This window comes from Megascapheus bottae, chromosome 19 (genome assembly GCF_031878675.1).
Source record: "Megascapheus bottae isolate mThoBot1 chromosome 19, mThoBot2.hap1, whole genome shotgun sequence".
NCBI lineage: Eukaryota > Metazoa > Chordata > Mammalia > Rodentia > Geomyidae > Megascapheus > Megascapheus bottae.
Window position 1 is genome coordinate 36,975,190 of NC_143527.1, and position 6,272 is coordinate 36,981,461.

Genomic DNA, 6,272 nt, shown 5'->3' on the forward strand with positions numbered 1-6,272 from the left:
ACACACACACACACACACACACACACACCACACCTGAAGCTTAGTGACTGAAGTCCAGGTAAGTATGAGCTCTTCTGTAGATCTCAAGGATACCTGGTGCTCCTTATCTCTGAAGGGAGTGTGAGCCAATGCATCACTCAAAGCCATGTGCTTTCTCAGGGCTTCCTTGCTGGAAGTGGGTTCCCCAGCCTCAGGCTACACACCCACAGCGCTCTGTACTGGTGATCTGGGCTAGGTATCGTGCCATGCAAGTCATCCTGGCACAGGGCCACCTCCAGGGCATTCAAGGCAGGCAGGAAACTCTCAGAGGAATGTGATCTCTTCACTACTGGATTCAACTATCTCTCCCACTATCATTTTATTGTTTAAATATACTAATGCTTCTCTTCTTTTCACTCACATAAATCAAGGAGTCCCAAAATGTTCCAGATAACTCTAAGTCAAATAAATGTGACAGCAGTTCATATCAAGCAAGCCATAGAATTATGTAGGAAATACTCCCCACAGAGCAGCCAAGAATCTCAGACATGTGACAAAATTCCCAGTATGTTTTCTTTTTCTTTTCTTTATTTTTTTTCTACTTCTCTGGTGCTAGTAAGTTTTTAAAGGTATTTTTCAAAATTCGTCTTTAAGTAGTTGTAGAAATGGATTTCAACAGAACAAATCAGTTTCTGAATACAATGCATCGTCTATCTATCTATCTATCTATCTATCTATCTATCTATCTATCTATCTATTGTGCCAGTCCTTGGGCTTGCACTCAGGGCCCAGGCACTGTCCCTGAGCTTCTTTATATCAAAGCTAGCACTTTACCACTTGAGCCACAATGGCACATCTGTCCTTTTCTGTTTACATGATACTGAGGAATCAAATCCTGGGTTTCATGCATGCTAGGGAAGCACTCTACCATTAAGCCACCTTCCCAGCCCCAAAATGTTATTTTTAAATGACCATAGGTGTCTCAGTTAATTTAAGACAAAAATCCACATGGGTGAACACTTTAACTACAAGTGAGTACAACCATAAAGTATTATTTTCTTCGCTACCGGAGCCATGCCCATCTCATTGTTAAATTATGGATATTGCAGTGTGATTCATTGACATTTCTTTTTATTTTTAAGAAAAATTGTATTTACTTAGAAGCATTCAGAATATCAACAAAACAGCTGCAACTTTTTGCAATTACAGAGTGGTATTCAGTTAACAGCGATATCCTTTTTGTATTTTTCCTTCAGCTCAGCAGCTTCTTCTTGTAACGCTGCTCATCCTCTGCAGCTGTGTTGTCCACGTCTCTCCCAGGTTTTTCACACATCACCAACAGACAGGACAGGACGTTCGCCTTTGATTTTAGAGCCATATTCAGAACAGAACAAGAAGAAGGTCGAAGGGGGCCTCTTGCGTGCATTGGGATCCTTGAACTTCTTTTTTGTTTCCCCTTTCGGAGAGATGTAGGCTTTCATTTCTCTTTCATAATGAACCTTGTCCACCTTGGCCATATCTTCAAATTTCCCTTTTTCTTTAGCATAGTCTTCCACCTCTCTGAGCACTTAGAAAACTCTGAGAAATTGACTGAAGCATCCAGGTGCTTCTTCTTGTGTTCCTCCCAGCAAGTTTGCACAAAGAATGCATGGGATCACATTTTGCCTCTCAGCTTCTTTGGATCTCCTTTGCCCGTGTTTAGTTTTTCCTTCCAAGGCACAGAGTCACTCAGAGCGCATCCGGCCCTCACTGCACTGTCTCTCTGGAGCTCATTGACATTTCTTGAGGAACTACCAGTGGCCAATCCAAAAGTACAGGAGGCCATATAGGGATATAAATTCAGCCCATTGGAAGTGCTGAGGGCCAGAGAAATGCCTCAGTCCCTCGCAGGCGCTAGGATTCCTCTGCATTCTACCTTGTCATTAGGCCAGCATAAAGAATGCATTGTCTTCAGAGATGGGTAGGCCTGGGTTCAAATCCTGCTCTCAGTTTACCATCTTGATGCAAATAACTTAAATTTGAGTTCTGGATTCCTGGTCTGTAAACTGTGATGAGAAATCTCTTCTTCAGGTTTGTGACAAGCTCGTATGATCATTTACAGTGCTCAGGGCATCACAAATGCTAACAGTAGCTGCTCAAGAAACATGACTTTCTCATTTTCTTCTTCTTTTTTCTTTGGTGTGTGTATGGGGTGGGGGGGGAGATGAGGTATTGGTACTGGGGATTGAACTCAAGGACTTAACACTTTCCCTAAGTTCTTTTCACTTAAGGCAAGCACTCTACAACTTGAGCCAAAGCTCCACTTCCAGTTCTTTTTTTGTTTTTGTTTTGTGATAGTTAATTGGAGAAAAGAGGGTCAGGGACTTTTCTTCCCAGGCTGGCTTTAAACCATGATCCTCAGATCTCAGCCTCCTAAGTAGCAAGGATTAGGTCCAAGCCACCAGTGCCAGCCAGTTTATTCCTTTTTTTCTTTTCCTGTTTTGTTTTCTCTTTTTTTCCTGGTCATGGAGCTTGAACTCATAAGTTGCATCCACCCCTGAGCTCTTTTGCTCAAGGCTGGGACTCTACCACTTTGAGCCACAGCACCACTTCTGGTATTCTGATGGTTAATTAGACATAAGAGTCTCACAGACTTTTCTGCCCAGACGGGCTTTGAACTGAGATCCTCAGTTCTCAGCCTCTTGAGCAGCTAAAATGACAGATGTGAGCTACCAGTACCTGCTTAGTTTATTCTTTAACTTTGCTATCCTCTACATTTTTTTGTATCCAACATGTGTCTTCTTTCTTTAACCCAAATGTTTCTTTTAGTGTGTGCCAGTAGTAGAGCCTAAACTCAAGGATTTGCACTATTGCTTCTCATATACTTTAAGATAATTTGTAACATTTAATGCAAATGCTAGATACTAACAGGTTGCAGTGGCTCATGCCTGTAATCCTAGCTACTCAGGAGGCTGAGATCTGAGGATCAAGGTTCAAAGCCAACCCTGGGCACAAAAGGGCCTGAGACTCTTATCTCCAATTAACCTCTAGAAAATGAGGGTCAGTAGCCTTGAGCTGAAGAGCTCAGAGACAATGCCCAGGCCCAGGGGTAGGGTGGTTGCCTTGAGCTGAAAAGTTTAGGGACAGTGCCCAGGCCAAGTTCAAGCCCCATCACCCACAAAAAAAAATGCTGTAAACTTGGTGATTATACTGTATGGTTTAAGGATAGATGGCCAGAAAGAAATCTGTGAGTCCTCTGTGAAGATTAAATACTTCGATATGTGTGCCTGGGCTTGGACTCTGGGTTTCACACTCTGCCTTGGATTTTTGTCCAAGGCTGTCTATCACTTAAGCTGCAACTCTACTTCCAACTTTTTCCGGCTTAACTGGAGATAAGAGTTGGTACATAATGGAATTCTATGCTTCCTTCCGAAAGAATGACATCACCCCATTTGTAAGGAAATGGAAAGACTTGGGAAAAATCATATTTTTCATCATTAAGTATAAAGCTGACTGTAGGCTTAGCATATACTGCTAAGAGTGTTTCATGGATTTCTAGTTTCTCCAGAGCTTTTATCATAAAGTGGGTGTTGGATCTTGTCAGATTTTTTTTTTTTTTTTGCCAGTCCTGGGGCTTGAAGTCGGGACTTGAGCACTGTCCTTGGGCTTTTTCAAGGCAAGAGCTCTACCACTTGAGCCATAGTACCACTTCTGGCTTTTTCTGTGAATGTGGTACCAAGGGATGGAACCCGGATCTTTGTGCATGCTAGGCAAGCACTCTACCACTAGGCCAGACTCACTCCTGGCCCTGCTGGGTTTTTTTTGTTTTTTGTTTTTTGTTTTTTGCCAGTCCTGGGCTTAAGCTGAGGGCCTGAGGACTGTCCTTGGACTTTCTCAAGGCTAGAGTGGCGGGAGTGTGGGGGAAGTGGGAGAAACATGAGGGAAAGATGAGTGCAATAAATGTACTCATTACCTTACTTTTGTAACTGTAACCCCTCTGTTTATCGACTTTACCATAAAATTATTATTATTAGTAGTAGTAGTATTTTGCCAGTCTTGGGCTTGAACTCAGGGCCTGAGCACTGTCCTTGGGCTTTCTCAAAGCTAGAGCTCTACCACTAGAGCCACAGCACCACTTTCAGCTTTTTTCTATGTATATGGTACCAAGGAATAGAACCCTGGTCTTCGTGTATGCTAGGCAAGCACTCTACCACTAGGCCAAACTCTCAGCCCCCAAATTATTTTGTTTAAGTCTCTTAGATTATTTTTTTTCTGGGCTGGATTTGAATCTCCATCTTCAGATCTCAGCCTCCTGAGTAGTGAAGTTTACAAGCTTGAGATTCCAGCACCTGGCTTCTCCCAGAAAATTTCAAGCCTACTATTCATCAGTTACCATGATGTGAATTATAGCCAACAGAATCTTGGTGTCCTGGGAACAGAATTTCCCCCTTCCCCAGCCCTTGCTAATCTCCATCTAGGCTCCTCTGCTTCTCAAGTTCAACTTTCCAGATTCCACATATAAGTGAGAGTAGGCAGCATTTGCCTTTCTGCATCTGGCTTATTAGTGTCCTGTCCTCCAGGTTTCTCACCATTGTCACTACAATGAGTTTCCCATGCCAGCCTGACAGTGTTTCATATCTGCATTAACTCATGCTGTCTCCCCCACCTCCAGACTTGTTGACTTGGGAACTGAAGATAAGCAACTGTTTCAGGAACTTGTGTGAAGCATGACACAAGAGGTAGAGTGGGCCCTTGAAATTCTCCTTTTAACAATCTGCCATGTGCTGCCATAAAATTTAAAAATAAGCTGAGCACCAGTGGCTCCTGCCTGTCATCCTAGCTACTTGGAAGGCTGAGATCTGAAGACCAAGGTTCAAAGCCAGTCTGTGAGATTCTGATCTCTAATTAACTAGCAAAAGGCTGGAAATGGAGTGAGGAATGGGATGACATTTTTTTTTTTTTTGGTGCCAGTCCTGGGCTTGAGCTTAGGGCCTGAGCACTATTCTTGAGTTTTCTCAAGGCTAGAACTCTACCACTTGAGCCACAACACCACTTTTGATTTTTTTTCTATGCAAATGGTACCAAGGAATCGAACTTGGGTCTTTGTGCATGTAGGTAAGCTCTCTACCACTAAGCCAAACTCCTGGCCCAAGAAATGTACTCTTTACCTGACTTATGTAACTGTAATCACTCTGTACATCATTTTTATAACAACAATTTAAAGATAAAAGCTAGAACTAAAGATGTGGCTTAACTGATAGAGTGCCAGCCTTGAGCAGAAAAAGCTAAGGGAGGGTACCCAGGCCTGAGTGCAAGCCCCAGTGCCTACCTACCTGCCTACACACACACACTACACCCCCCCACACACAAAAAAAAGATAAAACTCAACATTCTATGAATACTAGGCCTCAGTTTCCTTAACTGAGAGAGGTAAAAGGACAAGGTTGTCTCAAAAAGCTTTTGCAACTTTACAAGATAAAAGACCTAGAGGTGCAGAGATGATAAGCAAATACAGTATTTCCTGTAATTCAGGAAATCTCAGGCCCTTAGGAACAGGGTTCTCAAGTTCAGAGTCTACCTGGAAGACTATACTGGAATGCTATAACTCGAAGAGGCTGGGTTGGGGCCCCAGGAGAGAGGGGGCGGGGGAGGGACCACCACCTTTGCCCATCTGAACCACTAATAATGACTTACTGCTGACTGTGCTACTCAGATTCTACTAGCAAGTCTTGTCAAACAGGAAACAGGTTTTTAAGGCAATGGGGTCCCCGGGAGTTCAGACTTCTGCTTTCAAATGTTCTTACAAGATGCACAATTGGCACCCACTTACAGGAAATATTTAATTGACATTGGAAGGGACTGGCTCCTTGGGCGGGGGGGGGGGGGGGGGGGGGGATATTTTATATGAGCTCTGATTTGGGTGAGTAAACACCAGTGGCTCATTTATTTATATTTACCATAGGAAAGTGAACCCAAAATGTAGTCTAAGGAACTTCTGAATGAAGACTGTCCTGCAAAAATTTCTCTTAGGGAAGAGAAGGGCTGGGACTAAACTCACAGTGACATATTTATGAGCTCACTATTGGTTGCTTGTGCTGATAAGCACAGGTCATTAAAGGAAGGAAAAGTCACCTTTGTGTATATAAAATGCACAAGATTCATAGTTTGAAAAGACTGAACAGGAAAGCATTAGATAAATAGAGGATATCCCTTCAAGTATAATGTGAAAATTAAATTACTATAAGGGAGAAAGTAGGCGGTGTTTTGTGGGTTTTGTTTTTGCTTTGGATGATAGTAGTGAGTTCAGGACTTCT

The 6,272-nt window shown here is 42.8% G+C and overlaps 1 pseudogene; it reads right to left on the reverse strand.

The window, feature by feature from the left end:
• Positions 1-1,196: 1,196 nt before the first annotated feature.
• Positions 1,197-1,804, reverse strand: LOC150049848 (high mobility group protein B1-like 1 pseudogene; annotated as a pseudogene).
• Between the last annotated feature and the right edge of the window lie 4,468 nt (positions 1,805-6,272).